This window comes from Girardinichthys multiradiatus, chromosome X (assembly GCF_021462225.1).
Source record: "Girardinichthys multiradiatus isolate DD_20200921_A chromosome X, DD_fGirMul_XY1, whole genome shotgun sequence".
NCBI lineage: Eukaryota > Metazoa > Chordata > Actinopteri > Cyprinodontiformes > Goodeidae > Girardinichthys > Girardinichthys multiradiatus.
In genome coordinates, this window is record NC_061817.1 from 27,159,836 (window position 1) to 27,180,123 (window position 20,288).

Consider the following 20,288-nt stretch of genomic DNA (forward strand, 5'->3'; position numbering starts at 1 on the left):
CTCTGGAGAGCTGGGCGGCTGTTCGTTACCGTAACACGGTGCTGCTAGCCGTGGTCCTTCCTTCAGACTCGGCTTGTAGAAACAGCTTCTCTGCTGGGGATCTCTCTGCGACACAGTTTTGCTTCTGTGGGACATCGGAGAGAAAGGTAAGCAACTCTTACACCTTAATTTCCCCGTTCATGAATGAAAATACCAGATACACAGACAGTATTTCATTCTACTTAACTTTGCATATGATCGATGATCGTATGGCTTTGGATCCAGTTGAATTTATGTCTTTTTGCCAGCAAAAGACATCAGCGCGCTTTGTTCCCTCCTATCCCGATGGTCATCGGTGTGGAAGAGAAAGACTTGTGGAAAGGTGGGGGCTTATATGCGGCAGTGTCATCGTGGGAAGTCCTCTGCTACCCCCCCTTTCCCCCTTCGGACTTTTAATGTTGAAATCCATGGCTGTAGGTCCCAACATGAGTGAGCACCAGGTGATGGTGGAGAGGAACAATTCCCTTTCAACGGGAAAAATCCTCAGCAGAACCAGGCTTAGGATGTGCAGCCATCTTCTGTGTAAACAAATGTTATAGACATGTTAAAGGGAGAATGTAGATATTGCAAATTAAAATACTTTCATGTTAGGTTAACCGTAGGCTCTTTCTGTATTAGGTCCACCACTCTTTGCTGTTAGACAGCCAACATAACAAAGTAGACTAAATAAAAATAGCATAGCCAATTCCATTTACAGCCAATTAAAGCACATTTTTCACCATGGAAACAAGAAGTTTGTTTTCAGGTTTTAATCGTTTTCAGTCTGATTTACAGCAAGAACCACTACCTATACAGTGCAAGTTCTACCAGTGACAATATCTACTCTTTACTGTATATTTATTTGACCTCCAAATGACACAACAGGCTCAGCAGATATAAAATTAAATGCAAGATGTCTCACCTTAGCATAAACTGCAAGTGTGTCTGGGGCATTTTGTCTAAGAAATTGTACACAAGTAAGAGTAGCAGTACTTCAAAATAAGATTTCTAAAATAGAAGTAAAAACTATGGCACTAAAACTACATCTAGAAGCATTTTTTAAAAGATACTCAAGTAAATGAAACTGAATAACTAGTTAGTACTCACCTCGGTTAAGTCACCTTCTCTCAATTTCCCTGCTCTGATTCTCCCCCAGCTGCACAATATTCCCATGATTAGTAAAATCTGTTTTTTATACAGCTAACCAACTCTCCCAGTAGTTAGAAGCCTCTCTTGTTTCCTCGCCACCAGATCCAGTGTCTGCTCACAATTGCCAGTTCTGCATGTCTGGTTCCTCCATGCCGGTCCCCACTTCTCCAGTGATCTTTGAATTTTGTAAGTTATTCTTTTCTGAAATTACTTGAGCCTCTGCCTTTTACTCACCTTTCTATTTTTGGCTCCTAATTAGTAGAAACATGAGATTTAAACATTAGAAACCTTTGCAAATGTTCTGAAAGGTAACTGAAAAAGATTCATTTTTCTAAGCACACAACATTTCTTTAAAAATGCTATCCATCCATTTCAGCAGTTTAGAAGTCTGTCAAGGCTAGGTGGTTCAATTCAGTACCCATACCTCTTTTTAATCCTCTTACTCTGCTGCGCTGTTTCCACTCATCCTCAGTTTTCAGCTACTTTTATTTTTTGTTACCCACAGGCATTCTTATACATTAAACCTGGAGCCAAAAAGCCTACTCTCAGATCAGATTTCTGATGCCTAAGATCTGAAACCAGTTTCTGTCACAATCCCTATTAGAGCATCCACTTCCTGAATAATTTACAACGATCCCACTGCTAAAAAAGGCTCCCATCAGTGGTGATGACACCAGTCATCACGAGGTGCTTTGAGAAACTGGTTCGGCAGCACTCCCACCAGTCTACGCACAGAGCTAAGAAAAGAGCACAGGATGTGCTATACAAGCATTTCTTTTAACCAAACCGAACCCTCTTAAATAATCAAAAAACCTATGCAAGTCTGTCCTTTGTCGACTGTAGTTTAGCAATTATCACAATTATCCCAAATAATCTGATCAGGAATCTACTGAATTTAGATTTCTCACCAATAATCTATTATTGGATTTTGAATTTCCTGACTGGTCCCCATCTCCCAACAGTTATCACTCTAAATAGCTATTCCTGGTAAGGTTGGGTGATTGTCTGTTTATGAAGGACATAAGATATAATTCTTCTAAATGGTTGCTTCCACTGCACAGAAGGTTATAGACTGCACTTGAACATAACAGAAGAAAAAGAACGCACCGAGAGATCCTGCAGAGTACTCACAGGCCCATTTTGTCCTCAACATTCCCGCTTGCACATTTTCGAAACAATTCAGTCCCCTCAAATTACAGCCAAATGACTAACTTGTATATACTTGCAGATTTTTTATATGTTGCATTGGTTAAAGGATTGTAAAGGCAATATTTCATTTCATTTATATGAAAATACAGTTCTTTGTGAAATGATTTAATCCCTGCTGAAGTTCTTTCTCACTACAGCTGCAAGCTTCAGTGTATTTTACTGGGATTGTATGTGACAGACCAACATAAAGAAGTGAATAACTTTAAGTTGAAAGCTAAATGTTTCCAGTTTTTTTTACAAGCAAAATATGAAAAGATGTCCATGTATTCAACCCCTTTATTCTGATACCTCTAAATAAAATACTGTGCATGAAATTCCCCTAGAAATAGAACTGAGTCCACTTGTTGGTAATGCAATCTCATTATAAAATCAGCTCTTCTGTTAAAAAGACCATGAAGTCCTAGAAACACATACTGGTCAGAGATAAAGCTAAGGTGATCTTTAAAGGAAGATTAGGTTTTTAACAATATCTGTCTTTGGACATCTCACAGAGCAATGTTAAGTTCATCATGCTGAAAAAGAAAATATGGCACAACTGCAAACCTACCAAGACATGGCTTTCCATCTAATCTGGCAGGGTAGGCCAGGGGTGTGCAACCTTAATAATCTAAAGAGCCATTTTTCCTCTTAATACAGCAAAATAAAACACATCTAGAGCTGCTGATTTTACATGAACATTTTGAAAAAGGACACCCTTTAATTTTTGATAAATAGCTCCTGTCGTTTTGAAAGAACTTTCATTTTTTTTCTATTATTAGGTTTTAAAATATGAAAAACATCAAACCCTCCAATCAAAAAAGAAATCTTCCTGTGACACTCCATTTTATACAATTATTTACTTATTTTAAATCTTCAATTCTTAAAGGTTTTAGAAAAAGTAGCTTGTAATCAGTTTAAATTGCACCTGGCTACCCAGTTTCAACCAGCTTTAAACATCAGCACATTGTCGAAGTTGCACTTCAGCGAGTTTTCAGTGAGCTTTCATTGACACTCAGTTCTGGTAGCTCTGTGGTCCTGGTCCACCTTGACCTGGCTGCTGCCTTTAACATTGCAGATTAGAGAATTCTGCTGTCCTGTTTATAATAATGTATAGGGATCGCAGCCCGTGCATCTCTTGCATGCTTTGGATCCTGCCTAACAGCTCAGAGCCTTTCAGTCCTGTTAGGTGATTTCTCCTCAGCAATGCTCCCCTCATTTATGGTGTCCCACAAGGATTCATCAAAGGCCCAAAGCATTTTTGTTGTATTTATTCCCATTGGGGCTAACCTCTTGGAGACTGTTGTCATGAATTTGCCTACAACCACTTCCAGCATTACAGCAGCCAAGGTGAACAATAATGTGTGTTGATGCTTTTAACACATCCAAAAAATTTTCTTGGAAGCATCTTGAGTCTGTTTAGTTTTCAGTTATGCAAAAGTATTCCCAATTTTATTTGTTTACATACATAGTACCTAAATTCATATCTACTATATTTGTTGTATTCACAATAACAATTTGTACTTAATTTAGACTCTGCTTAGCACCAAAAACTACTATACATTTTGAATATAATTATTGTAAGGCAGCAAGGGGTTATTTTTGAAAAGCATAACATTGCTTTTCATTTCTACGCTAACAATTTCCAGATCTATCTGCCCCTAAAACCAAACAGCTAGGATTCATCCAGCTTTTATGCAATTGCCTGAACAATGTCAAATCTGACATGTTAATACTAGAGAGTCTTGATGGTGTCTCTGGACTTCTAGGTTGCCTTTGCTGTTTTCTACTCTCATCTATCAAAAACCTTGGCGTGACCTTTGATAGGTGTTTTGTATTTGAAATTCATGTGGACTCTGCCACTCAGTTCACCTTTTATCAGCTCACACTTACAGCCAAATTCAACACCTGTCTTTCTCTCAACAATAAGTCATTGATGCTTTTATATCTTCATTACTGGACTACTGTAATTATACTGTTGTGCTGAATATGCAGAGCGCAGCTGCCATCATTCACTGGTAAGTGAATCATGACCGCATCACTACTAACCTATGTACACTTGTTTCTTGTGGACTATAGGAATGATTTTCAATCATTTAAACATTGTAGTATTTGAGTATGACCAACGTTTTTGTTGTTAGAAGTTAGAACAGTGAAAACAAACCTGTCTGCACTAAACTGCTTAAAATTATTCAGTATTTAGAATTAGAGTCAAAGCTTATATGTCCTTCAATCTCTTGAAGTACTGATCAGAATGTTTCTTTGCTGCAGTGTTTGGGGTCCAAGGTAAAATAATACCTTTAAAAAATATATAAATCATTTCAATAAATAATTTAAGTTTTATTTAGATGATGCAGTGATCTAAAGAAATTTCTCAGCTAGTGTAGAATAAATTAATGCAAAGCAGAGTGCCAAAAGAAACAAGTGACTGTAGAGTGTCTTTGCTGGCTTGATTTACTCAAAGTGGCCATGAACATGCAAATTAAGTTCAAAAGAACTGATTGAGTGCAGCTGGCAGCAATAGAACTGTTTTAATGGAGTGCCTAAGTTGCAAGTTGTATGTTAGAGTACAAATTTAGAGGGAAGCTTAAAAACTAAGAAGCAAACCCAGTTCGTATTTTAAACACGTTTTGTTTTTTGTGGCCTTTATTCGCAATATACAGACAGGAAATGACTAGAGAGAGAGAAGGGGGAAAACATGCAACAAAGGTCCCAGGGTCAGGAATCAAACCTTGGACAGCTGCATTGAGAACTCATAGCTCCTGCATGTGGTGTATCCGCTCTACCTCTACACCACAAGCTGCCCCACCTTTTAATCCTGCAGATATGCTCATGAGGAGGGCATTACTGTGATGGTATGTCAGTGCAGGTATAGTTCTAGATATGGCACTTTTTTGATTATGCTGCAGCATAAAAAGAAAACTAATTTAATTTAATAGTCAGTGTTCATCTATGACTTGGTAAATTTGCAAATAACCTGTCTCTTATTATGATCCGTCCATCCATCGCCAGAATACCTGGTGAGAACTTATACATGCAGAGGGAGAACATGCAAACTTCATGCAGAAAGACCTCAGGTGGGGATTTGAACCCAAAACCTGCTTGCTGCAAGGTTTTTTTATTTCATATCTGCTAATTGTATTTCCATTCTCTGCACCTTTTTGCACCACCTTCCTCATTAATTGTGCCCTCCCAGCACTTATTTACACAATATTTCCTTTTCTTCAGATTCACAATAAACCAGCTTTTCTTCAACTCCCTGCCTCTTGAGGTGACACAGCGCTGTGAGCAAGGCTTTGAAGAATGTTTCCTCATGATTAAACATAACTTACCTTTTTTCCTCAGATAATTGATATTCATGTTTATACTCAAAGGGGCTGTGAAGGATGTAGAGATAGAATGACGAGTTTGCAAGAAAGGAGGCAAATTTCCTCAGCTTGTCAGGGAACCTTGCTTATTGATTGCCTCTCTAATTATGTTTTGAACTTTTATTTATTCTGTCTCTGCATCTCTAATCTCTTTACTGTTAAGAGCCCAGCAGTAGACCTATTCTTGGCTGCAGTCATGGGTGAGGCCATTTTTTTATCCCTTATGTCCAGAAATTGCACACCTCACTGATGCTGTAATGATTTACCAGGAAGCTCTAAACTGAGTGCTTACTTGGATCCTTCTATTTCCTAATTGCAGTAAGATGTTGCTGGAGTAAAGAGCTGAGGACCCAGTTGTGATGTGGCTGCAGGAGAAAGGTTTCCAGAGACATAAATACAAAGGGTATAGTAAATACACAAGTAGAAAAGAGCAATGCCCATCTAAGTCAATAAAACTTACAATAACTCTTAGAAAAACTCTTAATAGTGCAATACAGTTTAGGAAATGTAACATTACTTCTGTTTTTCTCAAAAACCTTGTTTTCTTTAGAGGCAGACTTGCTTCCAATCACTGTCCTGCTGCATAACCCAAGAGTGCTTGAGTTTAAGATCACTGACTGATGATGCAACAGTCTCCCAAAAGATTTTCTGGGTGCAGAATTCATGGTTCTATCAGTCACTGCAAGTAATTCAGGTCCCAAAGCAGCAAAACAGGCACATATCATCACACAACCACCACTATGTTTAATTATTGGTGTTCCTTTTCTTAAATGTTGTATTAATGAAACACTAGATGTTATAGGAGGCTCACCTTCCAAAAAGTTCTCGTTGTCAGCTCACATTTACCATTTTTGCCCAGTCTATGTCTTGTTGTTGAATCATAAGCTGACTTTTACTGAGGAAATTGAGGCCAGCATTTCTTTAGATGTTGTTCTGGATTATTTTGTGAACTCATAGATGAGAAGTTGATGCACTCTTACACTAATTTTGGTGGGCCGTCAACTCCTGGGAAGGTTCACTACTGTTCTATGTTTTCTCCTTTTGTGGATAATGACTCTCACTGTGGTTTAATAGAGTCCCAGCACCTTAGAAATGGCTTTTAACCCTCACCAGACTAGATAAAAATTACTGGGTTTCTCATCTTTTCTTGAATTACTATGGACCAGAGCAGAATGTGTTGCTTTAGGAGATCTGTTAGCCTACTTTATGTTGTCACGTTCTTTTTTTAAGTAATTTCTTTAATCTACAGTTCTGGCAGTAATCAGGCCTGAATTTTCGGCCAGTAAAATTGAACTCTATTTTCCAAAAAAAAAAAAAATTTTTAATTGTGGTTATTTTATGAATTAACAATGAAGGTGATGGCTTCTCCCCATTAATAAATGAAACTAATAATTTGAAAGCTGCATTTTTTGTTTATGCCGGTTATCTTTACCTGATATTAAAATTTGTTTAATGATTTCAAACCTTTAAGGGTGAGTAGTAAAGTAAAAATGTAACAAATCTGTAAAAGGGAAACAATTTTTTTCATAGCAGTGAGGACACGTATACTTCCATATTGTAAGGAATTTTTAGGTCCCTTAACCATTCTGCCTACCTTAGACTCAGCTAACAAAGGAAGAGGTTTGACTCAAAAAGCCAATTTGTCACTAACGATTTGAGATTCTAACTACCACTCTACTACTATTTTAGATATCTTTGTAAGTTAGTAGATTTGTTGGTTTATTCAGGGTCTGGTATCTGATTAATCCTCTTCTTGTTGTGAACCTCCGAGTTGCTTGCATTTAAGTACAAGAAATTACATTCTATTCCATCTCCCACTCAAAAATCGTCAAGTATAAGATGAAGTACATTTAGCACTTCCTTTGTGAGCACAGTCTCTGCAAATGTCTGAAGGGACCTGAACACAATCAATGCAAGTCTTTACTGCCAAGGGTGATTCCTCAAAGTCAGAGTCTGCTGAGTCTATGATGGCCGGAGCCTACTGACAGCAGTGGATCTGAATGACTGTAACCCACACTTAATGCCAAATTAAAATAAAGTGGTAAATTTCATAAAAGGAACATACTACAGGTCCTTCTCAAAATATTAGCATATTGTGATAAAGTTCATTATTTTCCATAATGTCTTGATGAAAATTTAACATTCATATATTTTAGATTCATTGCACACTAACTGAAATATTTCAGGTCTTTTATTGTCTTAATACGGATGATTGTGGCATACAGCTCATGAAAACCCAAAATTCCTATCTCACAAAATTAGCATATCATTAAAAGGGTCTCTAAACGAGCTATGAACCAAATCATCTGAATCAACGAGTTAACTCTAAACACCTGCAAAAGATTCCTGGGGCCTTTAAAACTCCCAGCCTGGTTCATCACTCAAAACCCCAATCATGGGTAAGACTGCTGACCTGACTGCTGTCCAGAAGGCCACTATTGACACCCTCAAGCAAGAGGGTAAGACACAGAAAGAAATTTCTGTACAAATAGGCTGTTCCCAGAGTGCTGTATCAAGGCACCTCAGTGGGAAGTCTGTGGGAAGGAAAAGGTGCGGCAGAAAACGCTGCACAACGAGAAGAGGTGACCGGACCCTGAAGAAGATTGTGGAGAAGGGCCGATTCCAGACCTTGGGGGACCTGCGGAAGCAGTGGACTGAGTGTGGAGTAGAAACATCCAGAGCCACCGTGCACAGGTGTGTGCAGGAAATGGGCTACAGGTGCCGCATTCCCCAGACCTGGGCTACAGAGAAGCAGCACTGGACTGTTGCTCTGTGGTCCAAAGTACTTTTTTCGGATGAAAGCAAATTCTGCATGTCATTCGGAAATCAAGGTGCCAGAGTCTGGAGGAAGACTGGGGAGAAGGAAATGCCAAAATGCCAGAAGTCCAGTGTCAAGTACTCACAGTCAGTGATGGTCCGGGGTGCCGTGTCAGCTGCTGGTGTTGGTCCACTGTGTTTTATCAAGGGCAGGGTCAATGCAGCTAGCTATCAGGAGATTTTGGAGCACTTCATGCTTCCATCTGCTGAAAAGCTTTATGGAGATGAAGATTTCATTTTTCAGCACAACCTGGCACCTGCTCACAGTGCCAAAACCACTAGTAAATGGTTTACTGACCATGGTATCACTGTGCTCAATTGGCCTGCCAACTCTCCTGACCTGAACCCCATAGAGAATCTGTGGGATATTGTGAAGAGAACGTTGAGAGACTCAAGACCCAACACTCTGGATGAGCTAAAGGCCGCTATCGAAGCATCCTGGGCCTCCATAAGACCTCAGCAGTGCCACAGGCTGATTGCCTCCATGCCACGCCGCATTGAAGCAGTCATTTCTGCCAAAGGATTCCCGACCAAGTATTGAGTGCATAACTGTACATGATTATTTGAAGGTTGACGTTTTTTGTATTAAAAACACTTTTCTTTTATTGGTCGGATGAAATATGCTAATTTTGTGAGATAGGAATTTTGGGTTTTCATGAGCTGTATGCCACAATCATCCGTATTAAGACAATAAAAGACCTGAAATATTTCAGTTAGTGTGCAATGAATCTAAAATATATGAATGTTAAATTTTCATCATGACATTATGGAAAATAATGAACTTTATCACAATATGCTAATATTTTGAGAAGGACCTGTATATAAAGATGATTCAAACTGACCTAATACCTGTCCCTGGAAAGTGACAAAGGTGAATGCAAGGGGAATTAAATATTAAATAAAAGTAATGGTTTCTTAACACAGATTTAATGGTAAGCTTAGCAAAATGTTGGATCAGCTTCTTTTTTTTTTTACAAACTAGAGGTCCTCTTACAACTCTGAGTTTAAACACATAGAGAAAACCTCTGCAAAAACATTATCAGCCTTACAGCAAGATCTGGAAAGAAAAACCGTTGCCTGTAAAGATATATAGAAAATACCTGGCTATCCAAGTGTACTGGCACCCCTGGTAAAGATGGATGCAAAAACCTGAAAATAAATAGTTGTGATGTAAACTTTATAACCACAAGATGCCACTTTTTGGTGCAGTTCTCAAGAACTTTTGTATTTTTCTTTAGCTTTGTGTTCCTGCCAGATTCTTGTCCTGCCATGTCAGAACTCTATGGTTTAATCTTGTGTTCTTCGCTGGTTTAATTTCCCCTTTGTTTTATCCTGTGTACAATAAGTCTGTCACCTTCCGTTAAATAAAATCAATCAGACTCATGAGACTGCCTTTCTCCTGTCTGCACTCCAACTCCACCACAATTCATTACATTTTCATTATTGCTTTGTCCTTAGGTGTGAGCAAGTTTAGGTACATAGCTTTTATCTTGTAGCCATTTCCTGATTTAATAGGATCAACATACATCCTCCCTACTTGTATGGCATGTCCCCTTTGTTTTTCCTATTTGAAGAGTGCCCAAGACAAATGCAGCTCTGCATCATGTCAGTTTCAAATCATTTGCATTCTGACAAACTACAAGAAAATTTTGTAAAAAAATGTTTCAGCTTCCTTTTTAGAGGGACTGTTAGGGTTGCTAATAATTGTGTTGTTGGTGATTTTTCTTTAAAGAAACAATTCATTTTTAATTTGGGGGTATTTTTCCCACTGAATGAACATACTTAACTAAGAGTTGGATTTATTGATTTGTCCTTTATATTATGCTGCAGTTATATATACTTTAGATGTTAACAGATTCAAGGTGTTTTACATTGTCTCAGCAGGAGTGCCAGAGATGGCGGAGAGCGTTTTTAGGAAGATGTTCATGTGTATGTAAAAAGTATGCAATGCAAATATTGAAATGTAAACCAATAACTGCTCTCAAAAGACAAAGTTAAATATATAATTTGCTATTATTAACTGAAGTCTTCTTGTATTACCTTGTTTGTGAAGGTAATCGTTGGCTTTAGGCTTGAGCCTTCTGGAACTACAATCATGTTCTATCATCTGGACTTTGACAATAGTTTGTGTTTTCTTTAGGGCATTCTTATGTTAAGCTGTAGTTTATACTTTATTTTGTTAATGTGGTTTCGGTTGCTTAATGTGTTGTATTCTCTTCCGGTTTTGTCTTTAACACCTATTTCGGAAGCGAGTCATAATTTTTTATCTTGTATTTAAAGTTACTTTTTGTGTTTGCTCATGCTGTACTTATTATGTTCCTGTGTTTACCATTTATTCTGTTCAGTTTTTTTAATCTTTGTTATTTCAGCTCCTTACATCCAGAGATCATCCCCAGCCTATACATAGCTAACAACTCCCTGGCAGCTCTCCCTCATATACTTCCAGATTATTTTCAACCATTCTTGAATTTGTTGGACTCCTTGACACCTGTATGTTAAAGTCTTGCTGTATTTAAGCCACCTGCCTGTGCCTATCTTTTTTTGCCAACATCAAAAAATAAGTCATGTTTTATTTTCTACCCAATCTGCAGTCATTACTGTGGCATTGTCTGATTCTATATTTTAAATGTGTCGCAGAAATCATTCTGACCCTACAGATTTGTCTTTTGACAGCCCCCACATGCTTTCCTTGGCGTGTTTGTTGTGAGTCCCTGCCGATTAGTTACTAGCTTCTACAGAACCTATAGTGATTAAAGGAGAAATTTGTCCCTTTTTTAGAATTCAAGCTCTGACAATGTTGTCCACCAAACACATCAAATTCTTCTAAAGGTATCCTGGCAAAGTATACGTCATGATCTGTTGCAAATTAATACAGCATATTAATTATTTCATAATTTGTTTTACATTTTTCAAGGATAAAACACTGCTTATCCAGCTTAACTGGGGGTAGGCCCACCAGACTATGACTATGACTTTAGTTCATAATGCTTCAAATAAGTAGATTAGATCTTGTATGAAGAAGATTTTGTAATTAAACACACTAAAATCTTGAAATGGTAAAGAATAAAAAAAATAAATAAAACCATTATTAATGATTTAAAGTTGTTTAGAAGCTTAGTTTTCATGAGATGCAGTCAAATATTTAGACTCAGAGCTCTATAGATGCATTTATAACAAACTTCCTCTTTTCTCAGACAAGATGCATAAGCATTCTATTGTATAAATGCAAGATAAAATGCAAAGTATTTTAAACCTGGCATAAGTGGGAGAGTGAAAGCAGGAGATGTGAATTGCTGAGGGAAGAACAACAGAGTGTCAAAGAAACTGAGATGCCGGCTCGATGTGTCAAATCAAGAAAACTATGTTGTGGGGCATTTAAAGACACCTCTGTTTGAATTTTCTTTGGCAAAACCCTATGTCATGTCTATCCTAGAAGAAATAAGAAACCTTTAAAAGAGAAACAAATGATAACTCCAAAGGCACTGTGCATAGGACTGGGAGAATTCAGTCCACATAGATGTAATGATTAAAAATGTAACTGCACCGAGTTCTAATGCACAAGGTCAAAAAAGCATTTTTACAATATTCCACTGCCTCATGCATTTATTGTGCACATATTTAGAACTATAGATTCTTCATTGCAATGCACTAAAATTGAAAAATATATCTACATGTAGCATCTGTGTTTACATTAAATTCATAGATGTGCTATGCAAGGTCCTTCAGCTTGTTCCCTTATGAAGTTGCTAAAAAGTTGCTGAATTGTTGATATGGTGATTGATATTTATTTATTTATTGTATTTGCAGCCAGGATCAGGATTGTCCCCATTGTGAAATTTAATGAAAACAGTAATGTTTCCTTTTTACCTAAATAGCTTCTCAATATATTTAAAATGACATGTGGTTTAAAAGTCTTCAGGGTCAATAAATCAGGCAAATAAAGTCTAATTTTATGTCTTCATACTATATTTGGATAGGAGAAAAAAATTGACACATTTTGAAATAGCCACCAAAAAGATGTATTCTGAAAGCAGAGTGGATTTCTTCAAACACCTCAAGGTTATGATCATTGTTGAAAGTAGAACAGACTGGTGAGAAAATATTTTGTCATCCTGAGTTTTAAGGTAGGACACAAATGCAAGATGAGTGGAGTTGGTGAAAAGGTTTAATAGAAAATAAACAAACTTACAGCTGACCAGGCACAGGAACTCAGCCAGGTGAAAAAAATAAGCCACATGAAAATCAGGGAACAGGCAGGAAGGCAAACAGGACTGGACCAGGGCAAGAACACAGGGTTGATGTCAGGATGACAATGGGAGGAACCATGAGCAATGAAAATCAGAGAGCTTAGGTACTGAGGGAAAGTGGTGTGAAAGCCAATAAGCAAAGTAATCAGGGGGAACAATAAACAGGTGTGGACCATGCTGAAGGGAGACAGAGAGTGCGACCAATTAACAAGACGAGCACTGACTAGAATAAAGAACTTAAACAAGATTAAACTAGATCCATCAGGATATAACTAAACACATCCAGCATCAGAACCCAGAAAGCAACAAAACTAAACAGAATGAATCTAAATAAACCAAAGTGAACAGAAAAACATGTGGCTGAGCTGAGAAGGTAAACAAACACAAGCTTAATAGACACATCCCGACACATTTGCAGAGATGTGGATGCTGGTGTTTGTGGTAAATAGAAATTAAATAAAAAAAAACTAAAATCAAGCTACTAAATTCTGTTCAGCTGATGTATTCCATTTAGGAGGTGCTCAGAGTTAAGGTAGTTAATCATTGCATAAAAAAATAGATCACGCTGATTCTTTCTAGGAATCTGGCCAAATTTATTAGTTCTCCAAAACTCTGACAACCCAGGGTTCAGACCAGGAAGCGGAATTGTAGTTTAACACTCCTCTCTGCAGCTTCTGTACTGCCATTACCCTATTAAGACAGTGTCTCGTCCCCAGCCAAAATTCAATAGATTAAAATATAATCTAAAAGGAGGAAATCAGGAAAGTCTCATAAAAATAAACACAACTCAGACCGAAAAGAAAAACAAAACAATTAAATGTGGACTACTGAACATAAGATCTCTCTCTTCAAAGACATTGATAGTTAGTGACCTGATTTGTGACAATCAGATTGATTTATTTTGCCTCACAGAAACCTGGCTGCAGCAAGAGGATTATGTTACTATACAGGTCCTTCTCAAAATATTAGCATATTGTGATAAAGTTAATTATTTTCCATAATGTAATGATGAAAATTTAACATTCATATATTTTAGATTCATTGCACACTAACTGAAATATTTCAGGTCTTTCATTGTCTTAATACGGATGATTGTGGCATACAGCTCATGAAAACCCAAAATTCCTATCTCACAAAATTAGCATATTTCATCCGACCAATAAAAGAAAAGTGTTTTTAATACAAAAAACGTCAACCTTCAAATAATCATGTACAGTTATGCACTCAATACTTGGTCGGGAATCCTTTTGCAGAAATGACTGCTTCAATGCGGCGTGGCATGGAGGCAATCAGCCTGTGGCACTGCTGAGGTCTTATGGAGGCCCAGGATGCTTCGATAGCGGCCTTTAGCTCATCCAGAGTGTTGGGTCTTGAGTCTCTCAACGTTCTCTTCACAATATCCCACAGATTCTCTATGGGGTTCAGGTCAGGAAAGTTGGCAGGCCAATTGAGCACAGTGATACCATGGTCAGTAAACCATTTACCAGTGGTTTTGGCACTGTGAGCAGGTGCCAGGTCGTGCTGAAAAATGAAATCTTCATCTCCATAAAGCTTTTCAGCAGATGGAAGCATGAACTGCTCCAAAATCTCCTGATAGCTAGCTGCATTGATCCTGCCCTTGATAAAACACAGTGGACCAACACCAGCAGCTGACACGGCACCCCAGACCATCACTGACTGTGGGTACTTGACACTGGACTTCTGGCATTTTGGCATTTCCTTCTCCCCAGTCTTCCTCCAGACTCTGGCACCTTGATTTCCGAATGACATGCAGAATTTGCTTTCATCCGAAAAAAAGTACTTTGGACCACTGAGCAACAGTCCAGTGCTGCTTCTCTGTAGCCCAGGTCTGGGAAATGCTGCACCTGTAGCCCATTTCCTGCACACGCCTGTGCACGGTGGCTCTGGATGTTTCTACTCCAGACTCAGTCCACTGCTTCCGCAGGTCCCCCAAGGTCTGGAATCGGCCCTTCTCCACAATCTTCCTCAGGGTCCGGTCACCTCTTCTCATTGTGCAGCGTTTTCTGCCACACTTTTTCCTTCCCACAGACTTCCCACTGAGGTGCCTTGATACAGCACTCTGGGAACAGCCTATTCGTTCAGAAATTTTTTCTGTGTCTTACCCTCTTGCTTGAGGGTGTCAATAGTGGCCTTCTGGACAGCAGTCAGGTCGGCAGTCTTACCCATGATTGGGGTTTTGAGTGATGAACCAGGCTGGGAGTTTTAAAGGCCTCAGGAATCTTTTGCAGGTGTTTAGAGTTAACTCGTTGATTCAGATGATTAGGTTCATAGCTCGTTTAGAGACCCCTTTAATGATATGCAAATTTTGTGAGATAGGAATTTTGGGTTTTCATGAGCTGTATGCCAAAATCATCTGTATTAAGACAATGAAAGACCTGAAATATTTCAGTTAGTGTGCAATGAATCTAAAATATATGAATGTTAAATTTTTATCATGACATTATGGAAAATAATGAACTTTATCACAATATGCTAATATTTTGAGAAGGACCTGTAAATGAGTCAACTCCTACTAATTATTAAAATTTTCACATTCCTCGAAATACTGGGCGAGGAGGAGTAGAAACCATCTTTCAGTCCGATTTATTGATTAGTCCCAGACCAATCAATAGCTACAACTCTTTTGAATATTTAATCCTTAGTTTTCCTCATCCAAATTGCAAAGCACTAAAACCACTTTTTGTTTGTTGTTTTGTACTGTCCACTCAATTTTTAGATCAGTTTTCAGACCTTTTATCTGATTTAGTGTTAAATACAGATAAAGTTAGTATAGTGGGGGATTTTAACATTCATGTTGACGCTGAAAGTGATAGCCTAAATATAGCGTTTAATGCTATCTTAGACTCAATTTGCTTTGCTCAAAACATTAACAAACCTACCCACCTTTGTCTTCATTCTCTGGACCTTGTGCTGACATATGGGATTGAGTGTAAAGACATAACAATATTCTCTCATAACCCTGTCCTGTCTGACCATTTCTTAATAACCTTTGAGTTTAATTTAACTGAGTACTCCACACCTGAAAGAAAATTTCATTATAGTAGATCATTATCAGGCCATGCTGTAACTACCTTTAAAGAATCTGTTCCACTTTTAATTTCCTCATTATCACTGAAAAGCACAATGGAGGGCAATAATTCTGTTTCTTCCCCTTCACAAATTGATTCTTTTGTCCATAGTGTTTCTTCATCATTGCATGATGCATTAGACAATGCAGCCCCCTTGAAAAAGAAGGTAATCATTCATAGGAAGCTAGCTCCTTGGTTTAATTCAGAGCTGCATACTTTAAAGCACAATGTTAGAAAATTGGAGAGAAAATGGCGCTCTACACACCTAGAGGATTCCTACTTAATCTAGCAAAATAGCCTACTGTTGTATAAAAAGACACTTGGCCAAGCTTGAACAGCTTATTTCTCATCATTAATAGAAGAGAACAAGAATAATCCTAGGTTTCTCTTTAGTACAGTTGCTAAACTTACACAGAGTCATAGCTCTGTTGAGCCATCCATTCCCTTAGCTCTTAGCAGCCATGACTTTATGAGATTCTTCTTAAATAAAATTGATTCTATTAAAAAGAAAATCTTTGACATACTCCCGAAGATGATTACTTCATCCTCAGCAAGTGATACAACATTGGAAATAACTGCAGAACCTGATCTGTGTTTGGACTGTTTTGATCCTGTGAAGCTTCCTGAGTTATCAGAAATATTAGTTTCATCTAAACCTTCAACTTTTATGTTAGACCCAATCCCAACCAAATTATTTAAGGAAGTGTTCCCTCTGATTGCCAGCCCCATTTTAGATATGATGAATCTATCTCTAGTAAATGGATATGTACCACAGGCTTTTAAGTTAGCTGTAATTAAACCTTTACTTAAGAAACATTCGCTTGATCGAGATGACTTGAAAAATTACAGACCTATATCCAATCTTCCATTCTTATCTAAAATTCATGAGAAAATAGTTGCTCATCAAATGTGTGAGCATTTACACAGCAATGACCTGTTTGAAGAGTTTCAGTCAGGTTTCAGAGCTCATCATAGCACTGAAACAGCTCTGCTGAAAGTCACTAATGATATTCTTATGGCCTCAGATAATGGACTTGTGTCTGTTCTGGTTCTGTTAGATCTCAGTGCTGCATTTGATACAGTCGACCATAATATTCTCTTAAAAAGGCTGGAATATGCTGTGGGGATCAGGGGAACAGCGCTAGGCTGGTTTAAATCTTATCTGTCTGACAGATTCCAGTTTGTTCATGTAAATGATAAATCATCTTTAAACTCCAGGGTTAATTGTGGAGTATCACAGGGTTCAGTACTTGGGCCAATTCTCTTTACTATATATATGCTTCCAATAGGTCAAATTATTAGGCAGCATGGGATACATTTTCACTGTTACGCTGATGATACTCAGCTTTACTTATCCATAAATCCTGATGAGCCCAACCAGTTAGATAGACTACAAGCATGTCTTGAAGATATAAAAACTTGGATGGCTTTAAATGTTTTGCTTCTAAATTCAGACAAGACAGAAGTTGTCGTCTTTGGACCGGAGTCTTTAATTAAGAAACTGCTTAGTCAATCACTTAACCTGGATGGCATTAAATTGACCTCCGATAATAAAGTAAAAAACATTGGTGTTATTTTTGACTAGGACATGCCATTTAAATCCCATATTAAACAGGTTTCTAGGATTTCCTTCTTTCACCTCTGGAACATTGCCAAAATTAGAAATATCCTATCCAGGAGTGACGCTGAAAAACTAGTCCATGCATTTGTTACTTCAAGGCTGGACTATTGTAATTCTTTACGACCAGGATGTCCACAAAATGCAGTTAAAAGCCTTCAGCTGATTCAAAATGCTGCAGCAAGAGTTCTGATGAAAATTAAAAAGAGAGATTATATTTCTCCTATTTTAGCTTCCCTTCATTGGCTCCCTGTTAAATCCAGAATAGAATTTAAAATTCTCCTTCTCACATATAAAGCCCTTAATGATCTAGCTCCATCATACATCAGAGATCTGATTGTTTCATATGTTCCTAACAGAGCACTTCGTTCTCAGACTGCAGGTTTACTGGTGGTTCCTAGAGTTTCTAGAAGTAGAATGAGAGGCAGATCCTTTAGTTATCAGGCTCCTCTCCTGTGGAACCAGCTCCCAGTTTTAGTTCTTGAGGCAGACACCCTGTCTACTTTTAAGGCTAGGCTTAAAACTTTCCTTTTTGATAAAGCTTATAGTTCGAGTGGCTTAGTTTATCAGGGAGGGAGCCTTCCTCCCTCCTTGTTGGTTGGAGTAAGGGGGAGTCAGGTTTAGCCTAAACCGGCTCAGTTATGGTTGAGGTGCAAACACACCCTCCATTTCTGCTACCTGTATGACCCCTTCTCTTTTCCAATGGTTATAATCAGTCTGACAGAGAGAGGTATCCCAATCCTTGTGGTTTTTAGTATAACAATGACCATCAGTGGGACCCTTTGTGGGGTTCCTTGAGACGACATTGTTGTAAAAAAGCGCCGTTTAACTACATAATCTGAACTGAAACTATTTGTGTAGTTATGCTGCTATAGGCTTAGGCTGCTGGAGGACATAACGACCACTTTCACCCTCTTCGCTACGTTCTCACACTACTCTCCAATTTTGCATTATTTGCTGTTATTTCAGTTTTTAAACTTGTTCTCTCTATTCTCTTCCTAGAAGCTACACCTGGCCTGGCTCTGTGTCTACCTGTGAAACCTTTCTAGAGAGGGGAATCGTCCGAGCTTCTGCTGGCAACAACTCAATGCTCACCATCTACCGATGATCCACATAGCCCTGTCTTTTAGTGTTTAACCCTTTCTCTCTCCTAGACATGGCAATTGACTGAGCTTGACTGTGGCGAGCTCTGTGTGCTCTCTTTCAGACTCTGGCCTTGAGATCTGGCTCGGAGTTTATCTCTTCTTTCTTTCTGGGTGGAACGACTAGAGGAGCTGCATCCATCTGCATTTACTTTTCCTTCCCATAGAAAGTACTCCTGGATCAGTGCTTCTTTGTTCTCTTTGTGTCTCTGCTCTGTTCTCTCAAACCCCCAGTCGGTCGTGGCAGATGGCCGCTCACACTGAGCCTGGTTCTGCTGCAGGTTTCTTCCTGTTAAAACGGAGTTTTTCCTCTCCACTGTCGCTACATGCATGCTCAGTATGAGGGATTGCTGCCAAGTCAACGCCAGTGACTGTCCACTGTCTCTACATGCTCATCCGGGAGGAGGGAATGCTGCAAGTCACTGACTGGATGCAATCTGCTGGGTTTCCTTAGACAGAAAAACTTTTTATCCAATTTGAATAAATAACTAACTCTGACTGCACTGTTCAATGGTTAGGATTAATTGGAATGTATGTACCTGACTGTTGTGAAGTGCCTTGAGACAACATGTGTTGTGAATTGGCGCTATATAAACAAAACTGAATTGAATTGAATTGGTTCTGGTATTAAAACAGTTTGCATGCCTCTTGTGGCTTTAGCCTATTTTATCTCAGTTTAGATACAGGAGGGGCTTTAGAAGAAGAAAGTAACTCAGATTGTTGTACCTGCATACTTCAGGAAAAGTGTTTTCATGGATGGAACATATTTTGTTCTCCAAATGATACACCCCAGTGCCTGCAACTATAAGCACTGTAATGCATAATGAGGACTGTAGAACGTAAAATACTTGGAATCAATGTTGTGCATGACTAAGCACAAGCAAAAAAAAAAAAAGCCTAAAATTAGGTATTCTGTAAGATGTTATCTGTGTTTTGACTTCTGGAGAGATTTTGAACAGATTACAGCTTTGCCTCTGTTCCTTGAGGTTTGCACCAGCACTTAAATGCACCTGGCCTTTGTGGGTCTGTGAGAAGCTGACAGCATGAAGAAAGTCCATCAATCTCAAATGCACAACCAAGCTTGTCGGTGTGAGAATGTAACCTGATCCATGCACTCCAAGTCGTTTGTGTGCTGATATTTTATATATAAAGTTGTTTGAAGCTTTTTAAGTGCACTGACTCTTTTTAAATAACTCCATTACTCATCAGTAAAGTTTTTTTCATCTGAATTTCATCTGAAGCATGAATTAAACATTTACAGTTAGTTTTACTTAAAGAAAATCACCTAAAACAAAGACGGGATTCAAATTTTTATATTTATTTTCTGAAAGAAACAGAACATCTAACAGCTTACTAAAGGTTATGGTTAGAAACATTACTTCTAATATTAACCAATATCTAATTTTTACTAATAAAAATAAAAAAGCCAGGGCTAAATGAGTAATAGGACAAAGAATACACGGAACTAAAAATAAGTAATAAACTACACAGAATCTGAGGACTGATCATTGATGGAACAGGAGCTCTTTTTTAGATGTAATTTTCAGATGTGGGGAAGAAAATTTTTTAATTGTCTAATCAGGCGTTTTATTGCCTAACAGTATTTTTGGAGAAAGGAAAAGAGGTTGAGAGAGGAAGAAAGATTGCCATGAAAG